The sequence below is a fragment of the Symphalangus syndactylus genome, chromosome 10 (assembly GCF_028878055.3).
Source record: "Symphalangus syndactylus isolate Jambi chromosome 10, NHGRI_mSymSyn1-v2.1_pri, whole genome shotgun sequence".
Classification (NCBI taxonomy): Eukaryota; Metazoa; Chordata; class Mammalia; order Primates; family Hylobatidae; genus Symphalangus; species Symphalangus syndactylus.
The window spans coordinates 133,498,007-133,515,936 of NC_072432.2; the positions used below are offsets into that span (position 1 = coordinate 133,498,007).

A 17,930-nucleotide genomic window follows, 5' to 3' on the forward strand; every position below is an offset into this window, starting at 1 on the left:
AGAATTCTCCTAGACAAACACGTGTAGAAATCCCAGCACTGGAGAGCTGGTGAGAAAGTGGGCAGATCGACTCTATTCACAGCTGGGGGAAACTGACCACTTTCACAAAAGGAAGGATGCTCAGGTAACATCTAGCCCAAAGGTCACTCAGGCACTAGGAGAGAGTGAAGTATCCCATCTTTGGGACACACAAGTCCCACTCAGCATCCATTGAAAGCGAAGCACCGAAAGCATCAAGATGGTGGCAGGACCTCATTTTCCCTCTTCTCTATTCTCTTACTCTTTCTCCAGCATGGAAGAAACCTTGGTAAGTAAGGCCTGGGCAGTTGTGCTTTAGCAAAGACTGCATGTACATTACCCAGGAAAAGGATTAATGACAAACACAAGCAAGGAGACACTGGTCTGCCATGAAGTTGTATTTGGAGGAAGCACTTTCTATCTCAGTGTTGCAGGGCAGTTATGTTTGCCCCCTTTGAAATAAATAAGGAGTCCTGGGGGTGGGGGAGGTTGGGGTAGAAAAACTGAAGGGAGGTGAGAAATGAATTGAAGTGGAAGGCAAGAAAGGGAAGGAACTCCTGGACACTCAGCAGAAGTGGTTACTGTTAAGATGGAACGAGGTAGTCACTGTTAAGATGGGAAGGTGATTGATGGAAAAAGCAAACCAACATTTTTGAAGACTCCTCTGTACTCTGCATGTTCAGGACTGGCTCATACTAGAAGTCTTCTCTGACCGGTGATGAGCTGTAGCTCTTTCCAATCACTGCAGCACAGTCAACTGGTTACATTATAAGGTGACTGGGGTAAATAGTTGATATTATGGTGATACCCAAAATTATTAAGGAAAAATGAGATTATGCTAATGTCGTCACTTCAAGACAGCCTCATGTGTTTAGAAAAGACAGATCTCAAGAATAACTCTTTCTACAAGAGTTTGCTATACAATAGTTGCCTTCAGTAGAAGGTAGCTACAATAGAAACTACCTTAATCATCTATTTACTTCAAAGTTGAAAAAATACAAAATGCTTAGGACAAATACCTAATGCATGAAGGGCTTAAAACCTAGATGACAGGTTGATAGGTGCAGCAAACCACCATCGCACATGTGTACCTATGTAACGAACCTGCACATTCTGCACAGGTATCCCAGAACTTAAAGTAAAATTTAAAAAATATATACAAAATGTTGTGAAGTGGAAATTAACTACACATCCAAGTCAGGGGCTTTGGTTACCTAAATGTTTAGTTTGGTTTAGACTTAGAGAAAAACACTCTTCTTCCTCCCATTCATGTCTGCTTAGAACCACTCCCCAGCATCTAAACCATCTCTTCCAAGCTATTCCCCCAGAAGACAGGAAGACTGGGCAGTTTCCTCTGTAACAGCTCCCAGAAGTGCAGTTTCCAGTGGTTTCTTCCCATCATTGCCCCTCTTGGTTTGCTGGTAGAGCGCTGAGACTTTTATTCTATGTCTTTGAAAAAGGCTTTGAACAACCCTTCTCAAAACAGGAGCTTATAAGATTCTGACAGGTTCCCCCCATTTCCCTCTCTCCACCAAACAAAAAAACAAAACCTCTTTTCTTCTCCTTAATGAGAGTTGCTTCTATTTCAACACCTAGTTTATTAAGTGACCAGACACTTCTTTTAAGAAATGAGGTCTCACTGTGTCGCCCAGGCTGAACCTCTCAGCTCAAGCGATCCTCCCATCTCATTAGCTCCCAAGTAGCTTGGACTATAGGTGCAGGCCACCACATGGCTATTTTTTAAAATTTTTTGTAGAGATGGGCTTTCGCTATGTTGACGAGGGTAGACTTGAACTCTTGGGCTCAGGGGATCTGCACACCTTGGTCTCCCAAAGTGCTGGGGTTATAGGTCTGAGCCACAAACACTTTTTTTTTTTTTTTTACTTCACTTTATCATTATAAAAAGGGGGAGGAGGGGCTGTTTTAAACAAGGTCTCTTCCCACGTGTAAAAAGTAGGGAATGCCCAATTATGACCAACTGCCCTAGAGACCAGGGCAGGGGGGTGGGTTTTAAGCTGCAGCAGATGACAGATGGGCTGGCTATAAAGAGGCGATCTTGGATCCTAGACTGGAAGGCAGTGCCAGCCCCTCCGTGGATCTTAGGAAACAGGAAGACCCTCTCCTCCCGCTGGAATGCTGTCAAAGAGTGTTCCTGCAGGCGAGGCTTCCATGTCCCCTGGAGATTCCCTCTCATCTTTCTTCCCTTCCTTATACTTCCTACTTTCCTTTTCAATTTCCCACATTAGACCCTCATGACAGATATTCCTAAAGGTAACTTCTTTCTCTTACAAATCAGCCTATGCTGATTTTTGAGCCAGTGAGAAGAAAGGGGACATGAAATCTCATCTCTAGTCTTACTGGAGGGAATGCAACTCCACCTCTTCACCTAGATTTCCTAGGGGGGAAGAAAGCAGAACAGCAAATACTTAATTTGTTTAAAGATTTTAGGCTAAAAGTTATTTATGAGACCAGTATGACATAAAGTCATAGCATAATGACTACAGAACACATTACTGATTTTTCTCAGGAGTTGGGTTGTGGGGGGATTATTCTCAGGTAACCTCAGCAAATGACTCCTTAGTGCTGAAATTCGTTAAAATTACTGCCATTTCTAATCATGGTGGGTTGTCTGAGGGGGGCCAAGGATCAAGAAAGTGACAAATGAGAAAGAAAAGAATGACAGTGCCAACATTTCGGCTTAAATTCTCTTAACATCAGTTTTACAAAATGTCTGAGTGACGGAGTTTCAGAATCCAACTCTGCCTTTTAGCTATTAAAGAACTGTTAAGAAGGGCTTAGACTTCCAGAGGAAAGCTTTGAAATTGACACAAGCTCCTTAAAAAAGTCTCCACAGCCCAAGATACTGAAGGGCTGGAAAAGGACAGAGCTGCCAAGGCATTTACAGCCACTGCCGTGCATAGGGCTGGCCTTGAATCTTTTTTCCAACTACCAAGGCACTGCTAGGTTTCTGTGATTTACAGGGTCTAGGAACCAATGTTCTCTTCATGATTCTTCCTCCTCGGTGCCACTGAGGGTGACATTTGTGTAAGGAAATACGGTTCTTCTGCCCTTGTAATGGGCACAGTGGAATGGCCTGGTCTGTAGGAATAAGAACACAAATGTGGATTCATGAGTGGAAGTTTTAGTAAAGCTTATAGTCAGTTCCACAGGAAGTCCTAGCTGGAATTCACCATCATGACTGGTTAAGAAAATATTTTCTGAGGTTATGAAGTAATCGCAGATCTTCTTGGAGACGGGGCTTGGAAAATATGTCTGGACTCCTCATCCTGATGCTGAAGGTCTTCAGTGGTAGATAAACAAAAGTTCGTCAAAAAGCCCTGGCCAATAGAACATTCTGAGTCCCAAGAAGATCAGCCAAAAGTGTTTTTCAAGAGGTATGAGGGGTTGGGCCTGGTGACTCATGCCTACAATCCCAGCACTTTGGGAGACCGAGGCAAACAGATTACCTGAGGTCAGGAGTTTGAGACCAGCCTGACCAATATGGTGAAACCCTGTGTCTACCAAAAATACAAAAATTAGCCGGGTGTGGTGATGGGCACCTGTAATCCCAGCTACTTGGGAGGCAGAGGGAGGAGAATCACTTGAACCTGGGAGACGGAGGTTGCAGTGAGCCTAGATTGTGCCACTGCACTCCAGCCTGGGCAATAGAGTGACATGTTGTCTCATTAAAAAAAAAAAAAAAAGAAAGAAAAGAAAAAAAAGAGGTATGAGGATGTAAATGGGAGGATCTAAGCAAGCAGCTTCCTGATGTGACCAGAGCACAGGGGCTGATGCACACTAGGGCTCCATAAATATTAATATTTATTAAAGAATGAATGAATGAATGAATTGTATCATTGACTTAAACCTTGGCCCATGTAGCATGACCTTTCATTTCCAAGTATGTTCCCAGGAAGGATTTTCTTTCTTGACTTCACATTTAAAGACTAGGAATGTCTCCTAAACATCACATCTTTGTAAGTTTCTATACACACAAGCAACTCTACACAAAGCTACCCTCAACTTTTCTAACTTATCCCCTCAGACATATCCACCAAATGTTAAGGAGTCCCTAACCTAGCCTGCAACTACCTCAGGATGGTGGGATATATGTCATTAACAAAAGACCTGCTTAATGATTTAATATGAGTTGCTCTGGGAGATGCACCTCACCTCATTGCTGCTTGTTTATTTCTGATCACTGCTAAGGCCACTGGTGTTTATGAGAGATTAGTGAAGAGTTCTAGTTTTAGAGAAGTGTTCTGAGACATATGAGTGTGCTTGCATTCATCATCTCAAACTACCGTGACAAAACGCCACAGACCAAGTGCAGACTGAGTGGCTTAAACAAAGGAAACTTACTTTTGCACAGCTCTGGAGGCTGAAAAAGTCCTAGATCAATGTCTCTCAGGGTTACGTTCTGGTGAGGGCTCTTTTCCCAGCTCACACATGGTGGTTTTCTGGCTGTGTCCTCACATGGTGGGGAGACAGGAAGCTCTTTGGTGTCTCTTCTTATGAGGATACTAATCCTGTTGATTAGTTGGTGTTTCTTCATATAAGGACACCAATCCTGTGGAATCAGGGTGGGCCCTATCTTTATGGCCTCGTTTAACCTTAACTACTTCCATAAAGGCCCTATTTCCAAATACAGTCACAGGGGCGGGTGAGTTAGGGCTTCCAACATAAATTTAGGTAGGGGAGGGATACAGTTTAGTCCACGGGAGTGTTCTCTCACCTCATTAAAATAGTTTGAGTTTAGGCCAGGCATGGTGGCTCATGCCTGCAATCCCAGCACTTTGGGAGGCTGAGGTGGGCAGATCACCTGAGGTCAGGAGTTCAAGACCAGCCTGGCCAACATGGAGAAACCCTATCTCTACTAAAAATACAAAATTAGCCAGGCGTGATGGCACATGCTTGTAATCCCAGCTACTCGGGAGACTGAGGCAGGAGAATTGCTTGAACCTAGGAGGCGGAGGTTGCAGTGAGCAGAGACTGCACCATTGCACTCCAGCCTGGGCAACAAGAGCGAAACTCCATCTCAAAAAAAAATTTTATATATATATATATAGTTTGAGTATAATTCTCCATGAAGATGAAAAAATGGAAAGGATGAGATTCCAACATCTTTTACCTTCCAAATTTTGATTGTTCGTGGTTTCTGTAAATTGCCTTTTCTTTCCTTTTATTTTGCCTCTCCTTTTTCTTGTCACTGTTGTTGCCGTTAAGTTCACTAATTTTCTTTTTTTTTTTTTTGAGACAGGAGTCTCGCTCTGTCGCCCAGGCTGGAGTGCAGTGGCTCAATCTCAGCTCACTGCAAGCTCCGCCTCCTGGGTTCACGTCATTCTCCTGCCTCAGCCTCCCAAGTAGCTGGGACTACAGGCGCCTGCGACCACGCCCAGCTAATTTTTTTTTTTTTTTTTTTTGTATTTTTAGTAGAGACGGGGTTTCACCATGTTCGTCAGGATAGTCTCGAACCCCTGACCTTGTGATCCGCCCGCCTCGGACTCTCAAAGTGCTGGGATTACAGGCATGAGCCACCGCACCTGGCCAGAGTTCACTAATTTTCAACATTTGAACATTAAAAACAAAGCATGAGACATGAGCCTGACTGTAGGTTGCAATAGATGGTATCCTGCACTGTTGGCAACCTCCCCTCCTGCCTGCTATATTCCTGCCTTTCAGAGCCTCCAACTGCATCTTCAGTCTTCAGAGCCCCCTCCAGAATCCCAGTCTGCACACTTCTCCTTAAACTCCTCCTCCTATTCCTGGCATGCTCTGCCATTCCAAGTCCTACAGCCTGTCCCCCCTTGTCACATGAACAGACTCGCTCTGAAAGCAGAGAGATCTCTTCCACTGGGAGATCTCTGGAGAAGGATCTTATAGAAAGTGGTGCTCAATAAATGCTTCCAGGAAGAACGACACTTCTAACATAATTGCCATTTTCATAGCATAGCAGGATGGAAGCAAAGACTAGTGTACTGATATTTGGCTCATTCTTTTTAATCTGGCAAGTGCTGGATCAGGAGTCAGCAGATCTGGCGTTCTCACCTATGACCTTTTCTACCCAGAGCTTCTCTAAGCTTCAGCTTCCATGACTTTAAAAGGTAATCAGCACCTATCTTAAAACACTATTAAGGAGGGTCATTACATTAGATAATGTAGCTAAATTCATCAACACAGTGCTAGACATACAATAGTTCTCGATAAATGTATTTTGAATTTGAATAATGTTACATGAGAGTAATGCATTACTTCCTGTTAATTTATATATCGAAGAGTGCCAAACCATTCACTGCTTTCAGGTGAACTCTCCTTCACTGAAGTACATTGCTACGAAGTATATTATAGTTTCTTCTTTATGAATTTTAAAATAATTCCTCTTAAGACTGTTACTTGAAAGGACTTTTGGAGGCCAAAGATGATAGTATTTTTTATTTGTTAGGTATTACTTAGTGAAAAAATTGTCAATCCTTTTAAACATGAACATTAATTCAGAAGAGACCATTCAGAAATGATGTATGGGGGACATTAAACAATAAATACAACTCAGTTCTTTTGACACTTATCGAACTCACATTAACCTGACCTGATTTTATTCTCCCAAATATTAGAGTAGAAAATTCTTTCAAATGAGTTTATAAATTACTTTTCTACTCAAGAATCTTTAAGATCTGGATACTGACTTGAGCATTATAGATGTGTGAGTTTAGCATCAATGGTTTTTAAAATACTATGTAATAGAAACTATTTGAAACAACTAGTGTTTTGAAGAAAACTCCTTAAGAATGCATTAATAAACAAGAATGCCTTGAAAACTTTTATTAATAATCAAAATAAAATAAAAATAAATATACCACAAATTAGAGACAACAAAATACACCTAGAGTAAATTAATGTTTAATTAAAATAATACCAGAAATTAATAAATTTAGAAACTAAAACTGGAAGAATTAATTCCTAAATTATGACTCTTTGACTAAAGCAGACACTGAAATTAATAAATTGCTAACTCACCCAATTAAGTAAAAGAGAGAAGTACAACTGTTCAACATAAGAGAAAATAAAATGGAAACTACCTCAAACATATGATGTTTTAAAATATGCATACATTGTGGAATGGCTAAATTGAACTAATCAGCATATGCATTCCCTAATGCAAGCATTTTTTTTGTCATGAGAGCACTTACTTATCTACTCGCCTAGTGATTTTCAAGTATTCAATACCTCGTTATTAACTATAGTCACCACGTTGTACAATAAATCTCTTGAACTTATTCCTCCTAACTGAAATTTTGTATATGTTGACCAATATTTCCCCAACCATCAACCAGCAATTCTTCTGGATAAAAATTTTTAATGATATAGGAATAAAAGTTTACTTAATAAAAAATGAAAAACTCATATATGTATATTTGTGTATACCCATGTATAGAGATCACCACAAAAGCCAGATAAATGTAGAAATATAGCAACTATTCTCATTCACATCAGAAACAAAATAGGTATATCTATTGCAACCATTTTTATTTAACATTATTCTGGAGACACCAGCCTATATAATTATATGAAAGAAAAAAGAGGTATGGATTTGGGGAGAAAAGAAGTACAACTATTATTATCTGCACACAGTATTATTGTATACTTGGAAAGCATAAGAGAATAGTTACGAAGAGTACAAATAAGAAAATTGATAAAGATGACTGGGTATGTAATTAATATATCAAACTAAATACTTTTTATATAAATAAAAATAGACATTGTTTGGGAGATACAATGAAAGTATAGTAACAATAAAGTAAAATACCTAGAAAATATATTAAAAATGTGTAACATCTATGTAATTAAAACTTCAAAATGCAATTGACAGACATAAAAGAAAAATTTAATGAATAAAATGAGTGCCATGTTCTTGAAGAGAAATATGCAGCATCATAAAGATGTCAATTATCCCTAAATTCATCTTAAAAGTAATGTAACACACAGTGTTTGGGGAGGAAGACTGGCAAAGTGACAAACGATTTTATTTTTCATAATAAAAAATAAGCAAGAAGAGCGAGAAATTTTTTTTAAGTAGAACCCCAACAACTATTAAAATATGTTGTAAGCTATAGGAATTAAAATAATGTAGTGTTTCTTGACTAAACAGACCAATTAATGGCTTCAAATAGAAAAGGCAGAAGTAGACGCAAATTCATGTAATAAAGATAGCATTTCAAATGAGTAAACGTGGATTGTTTTATAAGTAATATTGGAACAGCTGTTTAAACACCTGCAAAAATAAAGCTATATTCTTTAGCACATATTTTACATAAAATAAAGTGTAGATATATTAAAAATTGAAATGCAATAATGGAACTATTAAAAGTATTCAAAGTATACTATAAGAAGATTTCATATTATAGTTTTTCAAGTGTCTAAGTATGACACAAAATCCAAACACAAATAAAGAGAAAGGTCCACATATTTGATCACAACAATAAAAAAAAAACTTCTGCAAAGTTAATGGGGTGTGGGATCAGAAGACAAGTAACAAAATGGAGAAAATATTTACACGTAATAGAGCAGATAAACAGCTGATTTCTATGATTTATGAAGATTTCTTATAAATCAGTAAGGGAAAAGACCGGTAACCAGTAGGAAAATGAGCAAAAGAAACAGCATATTTTTCCTGTGAAAAATCTTAAACATATAAAAAAATACTCAACCTAACTCCAAATGCAGATTTAAAAAAAAAAAATCAGATATTTTTCACCCATCACAATTTCACTTAGCCTAAACGTTTAAAAAGATACACAGCTTGATAATGCTGTGTGTTGGCTGTAGTGTGGGCAAACAGGCCCTCCATATTTTGCTAGTGGTATAGAAAGTTGGCAATACTGAGAAAATGTAAGACGTGTCCCCTTTGTCCCCATGATTTCATTTCTAGGAATTTATACTACAGTTATATTCCCACATGTGTGAAATGATGTATGTACAGAGATATTTATCACAGCATTGTTTGAAATAGCAAAAAAGAGGACATGACCCAAATGTATTAAATAAATTATAGTACTTCCAGACAATGCAAGACTATGCAGCCATTTAAGAAGAAAGAAGCGACTCCGTAGGGCCTGATATGTCAGCAGTCCCCAAGGTGCATTGCTAAATAATAAAAGCAAGATGAAGAATGCCATGAATAGAGTGTTAACAGCTGTGTAAGAACAGAAAGAGAAAGAGCAGTGCGCATTTGCAAATGTGCTTGTGCATGCCTGGAATACCCTGGAAGGGCACGCGAGGCTCATCAGCAGTGGGTGAGCCCCACCAGGAAGGGGTGCTGCCCAGTTGGAGCCAGGGTGAGATCCAGATGCTTTCCTAATTCTAGAGCTTTTGTAACTTTCTGATTTTGTATCATCTGTACATATTGTTTTAAAGAACAAAACACTGGGCACAGTGGCTCACGCCTGTAATCCCAACACTTTGGGAGGCTGAGGCAGGAGGATCACTCGAGTCCAGGAGTTTGAGAGCAGCCTGGGCAAGATGGTGAGACCCCCGTCTCTACAAAAAAAATATAAAACTTAGTTGGGTATGGTGGTGCATGCCTGTGGTCCCAGCTACTCAGGAGGCTAAGGTGGGAAAATTGCTTGTGCCTGAGAGGTGGAGGCCGCAATGAGCCAAGATTGCACCCCTGCACTCCAGCCTGGGTGACCCTGTCTCAAAAATTAATTAATTAATTAATTAACGTTTAAAGTCCTTGACTTTATTATTTTCTTTAACGAGCCCTTACTGTTTACAGCTAATCAAAAAAAGAGTGTTCAACGTAGGGAGAAAGTAAGGTTTTGAAGTCAAATAGCGTTAAAGAGGAATGGTCATAAACTAGGAAATGTTCTCCACCTTTTCTGTTTTCTCATCCGCACATCCACACAACTACTCAAAAATAATATTTACTGAAAAAGACACTATTTTAATCTTTTTATGGCTGAATAGTATTCTGTTGTGTATACATACTACATTTCCTTTATCCACTCATCCCTTGATGAACACTTAGGTCAATTCCATGACTTTGCTGTTGTGAATAGTGCTGCAATAAACCTGGAAGTGCAGGTATCCCTTTGATATAATGACTTCTTTTCCTTTGGGTCGATACCCAGTAGTGGGATTGCTGGGTCGAATGGTAGTTCTATTTTCAGTTCCTTGAGAAGTCTCCATACTGTTTTCCATGGAGGTTGGGCTAATTTATATTCCCACCAACAGTGTATAAGCATTCCCTTTTCTGCACTTCCTCACCAGCATCTGTTATTTTTTGTCTTTTTAGTTATAGCCATTCTGACTGGTTGCCTTTTGCAGTAGCATGGATGTAACTGGAGGCCATTATCTTAAGTCAAACAGCTCAGAAACAGAAAGTCAAATGCCACATGTTCTCACTAATGAGGAGGGGCTAAATGATGTGTACACATGGGCATAGAGTGTGGAATGATAGACACTGGAGACACGGAAGGGTAGGGTGGTGAGAGGGACGTGGAGATGGGAAGTTACCTAATAGGTACAATGTGCATTATTCAGGTGACGGTTACCCTGAAAACCCAGACTTCACAGCTAGTCAATATGTCCATATATGGGTAACCCTTAAACTTATAAAAATAAAAAACCTGATCTCAAGGTGAACTCTGGAACCTGTGTTGCATCACAGTTAATCCCACCTTCAGGCAAGGGAAACCACAGGGGTCAACTGTGAGCCTTCAGGAGCCAGTACTCCTATCACATATGGGCACACTGGCCTGTTAAAGATCTGAGTGGGGCAACAACAGTGTCAATGGCAAGGGCTTTATTTACCTTGTCTTGAATTGAAAGAGAAATTTTTTTTCTTATTAGAGATGGGGTCTTGCCATGTTGCCCAGGCTGGAACTCCTGGGGTCAAGCTATCCTCCCACCTCTGCCTCCCAAAGTGCTGGGATTGCATAAGCCACCGTGCCCAGCCTGGAAGAGACTTAATTTGTATATATTTATGTATTTATTTTATTAGTAACAAATGCATGTGGTTAAAAAGACAACTAAAAAGGTGTGCAATCTGTCTCCAATTTTCTTCCCCAGAGACAGTCACTCTTAAGCATTTCTTGTATATCCTTTCAAAGGTAGTCTATATGTATTTTTCTCTTCCTTTCTGTAAACCAAATTATAGCATTATGTCCTGCATGTTGTTCTCCTGACTGAATGAGGAAACTTGGAGAATATTTTATATCGAAATATAGAGGGCTGCATCATCATTTTTAATGGCTGTAGAGTATTGCACTGTTTCTATAAACCACAGTATATTCACCTTGATTTTTTTGCAGTTAATTTTCATTATATGGCTTTACTATGCACATGTATAGAAACCACTTTAAATAGTTGAAATAGACTAGAAGATAAATTGCTAAAACTAACACATAGGATCTCATGTCCTGTAAGAGCTCACCTGGAAGACCAATAACAGGACCTGGAAATAGCACATTCCAAGAGAAAATCATACTTTTTTCCTATATGACCCTGTGGAATACAATCAGTGATGGATATAAGTTGGGGAGCTTTGGCTGAAACTCTTATCACTTCATCTGAGCACGGCAGAAATCCCAAGCCAATTTCAGAGCACTTTGTACATTTCCAAGGAATCCGCTGATACATCCAAAGCTCTCCAAACTTTGGTCCAAACTTTATTGATTTAATGTAAAGCCTAATAAAATTCTGTGGCTTTAAAATTAAAAAAAAATTTAATGGGTTTTATGCACAACAACTATATCTCTGTGAGCATAGGGAGGTCACCCCCACTCTTCCAGCCTCAGTTCCTACACTTTTATAATGAGATCTTTGGACCAGATGTTCTCCAAGGTCCCTTTTAGCTCCAGAATTCTATAAAACATCACTTTGATCTTTCCCTAAGGTCACTTTATTAACTTACTTCAACATTAGCCCACAAATTGGGGTTTACCAGCTGCTTAGTATTGCTTGAAGCTTCCTCTTCATTTAAATAAAATGGTTCCCTTACCAACCTTTCTCTTAAAGCCAAGTTTATGATACAAACCGATTCTATTTGTGTGTTCCTTTTTTAGTTCTCAAAGCTTGTATTTATATACACCCCAATTTAGATCATTTTTTGTTTTCTAAAAGCCAGTATTCTTTCTGGTTCAAACTGTGCCTAACCAAAATATGGTAATCTTTATGGCTAAGCTGGGGGTGTAATGTGTTTTCCTCTCATAGGATTTTTTAAAAGACAAGACAGTGCTCAGGAAAGAACGTTCCATTTGCTGTTAACTTCAGTGATTTGCAGAAGAGTCCTCTGCCCTGCTTTTCTGAAAGGTACCTGGGGTTCAGGACGAGCTTCTCTTGTGGACCCGGGTGCATTGCTTGCCAGAGAGAACTCTGAAAGGTGGTTCTGCTTTCCAGGGAATTATTTAGCCAATACACATTACCCAGTTCCTCAACCTTTTTATATGATCCCTGCCTGATGCTGCCTTTTGGTGATTTCTGGTAAAGCCTCAGCGCCTTATCATCTGCTTTAGTGACCAGCTTGGGAGAGTAATGTAAGTCACAACCAAAATATGTCTTGGTGGAGCATGAACAAAGCATAGATTTTTTGTGGGGAAAAAAAGGTGTTACTTAGTTTCAAATTGCCATTCAATGATTTGTTAGTAGATTTAGTGACACTGTATAAATTTCTCAGGCTGTTAGACTCTCTATTTTTTAATCCATAAAATAAGAGTAATAATAGCTACCTTACAAGGTTCTTGTGAAGATTATAAGAAATACACAAAATATATAATATATATAATAATATTTAACATGAAACATTACATATAGTATGTATCATAAGTTATCTTTTTTGTTGTTTGTTTTTGTTTTTATTTTTTGAGATAGAGTCTCACTCTGTGGCCCAGGCTGGAGTGCAGTGGCACGATCTTGGCTCACTGCAACCTCCACCTCCCGGGTTCAAGCGATTCTCCTGCCTCAGCCTCACGAGCGGCTGGGACTACAGATGCCCACCACCACACCCAGCTAATTTTTGTATTTTTAGTACAGACGGGGTTTCATCATGTTGGCCAGCCTGGTCTCGAGCTCCTGACCTCAAGTGATCCACCCACCTCGACTTCCCAAAGTGCTGAGATTACAGGCGTGAGCCACCGCGCCCGGCCAATATGTATCATAAGTTATCTATTACATAATATATATTAGTGTAGGGAGTAAAATCACAAGATTTTAAACTTGACCACTCTGCACCTCTGTTCCCATTCAATAAAATAGGCATTTCAGTAGGTCCCAACTTACTGTGTTATTGGAAGGGTTAAGTGAGTGAACACATATAAAGCATTTACATACTAGCTGGCAAAAAGCTCCACAAATGTTGTCGCCATATGGCAAGGTCCCCTTTATGACATCAGCCCTCGATTTGTGATGGGTATTGTGTCATTCATTTTTTCAGTGATGATCAAGGAGCACAGATGCAGATGTCTGGTGGCATTTCAGGTGTGCTACAGGAATGGAGCCTGTGCAATACGCTGAGAAGAAACAACGTGTAGCCTGCAAGATGAGGGAGTGCAGGGAGAGCAACGGGAGCGCGGTCTCTTCCTGCTCTCTCAGCTGAGATGGTCTCAATGCCTGGCCTCTTATTTTCAAAATATGGTATGAGCCTCCTTTAGAGAAGAGGAGGTGCTGATGGTTATTGAACCAAACTGGGGCCCACTGGCCTTGTGCAGCAAAGCCAAACACTGACGCTGGGACTGCAGGGAGAGAAAGTGAGGCATTTATTACAGGGCACCAAGCAAGGAGGATCGGGCAGCTCATGCTTAAGACTAGAACTCTCAGATGGGTTACAGGTAAGGGCTTTGAAAGGCAGGGAGGCAGAGGGTACAGGCAAAGTCATAAGTCAGTACTTGGAGGCTATACATTGGTTTGACCCAAAAACAGACCTCAAAGCGAGGGCAGGTCATAGGTGGATGCAAAGCTTTTCTGGTTCACAATTGATTAAGGAATCAAAGTTTTGTCTAAAAATTTGGGATCAGCAGAAAAACAATGTTAGCTCTGGCTCCTGGGTGTGACCTCCTCCAGGCCCCTTAGGAAGAAATTTAGAACATAGAACAGCAGTCAGAGCTCAGTCCTTAGTTTCTCCTTATCTGAGGTCTGTGTGTCAGCGGATCCATTGAGAAGAGGGTCCCAGTTTCTGAAAAACAACCCAGGGACATATGCTAAGATGTTATCTTCAGTTTCCATAGGGAACCAAACACCTCCTGCCTCCCACATCCTTGGCTGCTGCCTTAGGCTACTATTACCTTCTTATTTATCAAGTTGCTGATTTACTTCTCAAGGCTAGCTGGGTGCCTAGAATTTCCCCTGAAGGAACTCAAGATTTTTCTTTATTTCCATGCTTGGGGGCCCCCACAGGTCCCTAAGGCAGGGCTTGGGGTGTGGGGGTCCTTGCTCTGTCTCACAATGTGATAGGGTGATGAAGGTGCTGGACTCAGATGGGAAGACAGGTTCTAGCAGCAAGGCAGATACTCGACCAGTGCCTGGCTCTCTGCCTCCTCACCTGTTTAATGACAGTTTATTTTCAGGGCAAGTACAAAACACAATTCCCCAACAATCTTACCTTTGGATGTAATTTTCAGATCTTCTCCTGGGAGTGGGAAAGGGGAGCAAGAGAAAATAAAAGAACAGAGAGTGGGGAGGGGCAGAGATGTCAATGAGAGCTTCACAGAGCATCTTTCTTCTGGGCACAAGAAAATAATCACATCCATCCTGGGGAAACTCCTGTGAAGTTCATTCAAACTGCGGTATTGCCTAATCAGCATCTCTGAAAAAAAACACAGTGGAAGGACCTCCAGGCACACATTAGAGTGTCCAGGCTTCATGGCTGCAGCACCTGAACATTTGAGAGCAAACAGCTCACTCCAAAGCATTGACTCAACAGCCACAGCAAATGGGCATTCTGCTTAAAAAGAAAAACACCTGTTTGTGTATAGCAATCATGCTGTGTCAAGAAGGGGGAGATGAACAGCAGCAGAGGTGGGCAGAGTGTGTTGCCGAGTGGTCCCCAGCAGACAGCTCCAGATGTGGCCAGGAGCTCTTTACTGCCTGAAAGTTTTAGAGCATTTGGGGAAGGCTTTTCAACTCAATTAGCGTTTAATAGTCCTGATGTTCAATCTCAGGGATCAGCTGTGAAGTTACTAAAGCCATTGCCATGGGGCTAGAGTAGCCAATTGTGTTTGAAATGTCAATGCATTTCTCCTGACACTACCTTCTCCCTCCTGGCAGTCCCACCCAACTTGAGGTGCTGATATTTAGTAACATTTCACAAGGGCAAGTGGTCATCCTTCAGTCTTGAAAGCAGGGCCCTTGAAGAAGCCATGGAGTCAACTCAAACTTTACTCTGTACCTGGGAAAGCAAGCCAGTGTCAGAGAGGCGAGAGCAGGTTGGGGACCTGGGTATCACAGATGGGTGAATCCCAAAACAAGGGACACCTTCTCCCATGAGGTCAGGGGGTTCTAACTGACCTAGTTGTCTAGCTAAGGAAGTGAGCAAACTCCCAAAAAGCACTGAAAGTAGTTACCTCTATATGATGGGATTATGGTTGAAATTTGTTTCCTTTTTTTACCTTTTCAGTATTTTCTGAATTCCTTACATTGAGAATAAGTTATTTTATAAACAGAACAAATTGCACGTCATTTATATACTAAAACCCGCATAATCCTTTTCCAGTTGAACACCTCCCGAGCAGATGGCATCAGAGAGAAGCTGGATGTTTTTCCTCAAATGGATTAAGAAAGCAGAAGCTTCTGAGCTTCTGCCAGGGGTAACAATGCCACTTGTGGGCACCACTGATTTTTAAAGCACTTCACATTCATTAGCTCATGGAGCCTTTGCAGCATCCCTGGAAGGCAAGATGTTGGTGGGTATTATTGCCATTTCAGAGAAGAGAAACAGGGTCAGAGAGGCACCTCATTCTGTCATCAAAAGGGTCACTACTGAAATCTGGAGCACTCACTTGGAGCTCAAGTTTCCCTGGACCAGAGCTGCATGGCACTAGGACATTTCTCATCTGCAACACACACCCATGCCCACAAACCCTCGTATACATAAGCCCACAGCTTGCATGCGCCCAGCCATCTGAGTCTGGGACTTTCGTAGGAGTCAAAATGGAATTGTGCAACTCCAACCATGATGCTGGATGCTCCTCTCTGTCTCATCTTGTTTTCCTTCCAAGGTGGGGTAAGTGTGGTGGTCGGTAGAACTGGGGCTTTCTCATCTTTGGATGGTCAGGGGCAAAGACCCTGAGTGAGCCGCCCAGCCATGAGCTGTTCATTGCATCTGTCGCATAACATTTTGATAAGACTGTGTGTCTTATAGAATCGGAAGCTCAGGCTCATATCTGGACAGATAAGAGAATGCCTCCCCACCACAGCCCTCTTCTCTGTAGGCTGTATCTTTTTCTAATCACTTTGGCAGGTGAAAATGTTTTTTTCCTCTAAACGAGTCAGAAGGGCTGGGAATGTGTAACTTGGAAAAGAAGATGCTCTGATACCTGTACATAAAAAAGACAGACTGCCAGTTACCTCAGCCTTACCACCTGTGCTGGGCACCCATTCACAGCTCCTGAATGATTCCATTAGTGGGGAATTCTTAGTTGATAGGTATGAATTAGTTAACTAATAAAACTCTATGCTATACCAGCCAAAGACTAATTAATAGTGTCTCAAAAGACATGTATTTTGCTCATTTTTAAATTTTTGTGCAGGTGGGGTCCTTTTCAACTCTGACCCGAGTTAGAAGTTATTTTTCTCACCTAAATGCTCAGAATATAAATCTCAGCCTCAAGAGAATGTGAGCAACAGATCAGACACAAACAGACCCAACAAAGAGAAAAAAGGAGAGAGCTGGAAAACCGAGTCAAGAGGCAAAAAACAGACATTTTGCAGAGAGCATTAAGGGCAAATCAGTATTTCAATGTCATTGAAGGTAACACTACTTAAAACAGAGCTATGAGCTGCCATAACTACAGGGACTGGAAGTCTCTGTAATTAGTAAATATGTTGCATGCATCACCCCAACATAGAATCACCTGAGATAAGTAGCGGGATGAGATAGTAAAGATCAACAGAGCCTGAATTTTGAATGAGGGGAACTCTGAACTAGGCAAGAACAGAAATTATTGCACAGGAAACAAGGCTTAAAGTTCAGCCATCCTTGTGAAAAAGAACAGAAGGTTAACACTAGAACTTTCGTAAAAATAACTTAGTCTTTTTTTTCAATTAATCCTTTTGTTATCTTGGTAAAAAGTGGGGAGGAGGCCGGGTGCAGTGGCTCACACCTGTAACCCCAGCACTTTGGGAGGTCAAGACAGGAGGATTATTCGAGGTCAGGAGTTCAAGACCAGCCTGGCCAACATGGCAAAACCCCGTCTCTACTAAAAATACAAAAAAATTATCTAGGCGTGGTGGCACGTGCCTGTAATCCCAGCTACTCGGGAGGCTGAAGCAGGAGAATCACTTGAACTCGGGAGACAGAGCTTGCAGTGAACCGAGATCGTGCCACTGCACTCCAGCCTGGGTCACAGAGCAAGACTCAGTCTCGAAAAAAAAAGTGAGGAGGAACAACTTTAGTAACTGTTATAATCAATATCTGGACTAGGTGTGTCTCACTGGCAACTGCAGATAATGATATCATAAACCATCCACTGAGTGTGATAATATGCTGGGCACTGTGCAGGGTGCTTTAAAAATATTGAAGTGGATCTTCTCAGCATCATGTGACGTAGATGTGATGACTTCCATCTTACAGAACAGCACACTGGGACTCAAAGAGAAGATGTGATTCACTATTGTAAACAAAATACAGAAAAATACAAAGGAAAAAAATGCCCCTGTAATAATATCCCTGCTGTTTTTTAACAACTTTTTCTGTACTTGTA

At 40.9% G+C, this 17,930-nt stretch overlaps 1 long non-coding RNA gene across 1 annotated transcript; it reads left to right on the plus strand.

The window, feature by feature from the left end:
* On the plus strand, positions 1–16,647 carry LOC129492064 (uncharacterized). The gene is made up of 4 exons (XR_010114026.1): positions 1–307; positions 6,031–6,122; positions 12,229–12,327; positions 15,722–16,647. It is a non-coding gene; the product is annotated as an uncharacterized lncRNA (long non-coding RNA).
* The last annotated feature ends 1,283 nt before the right edge of the window (positions 16,648–17,930 follow it).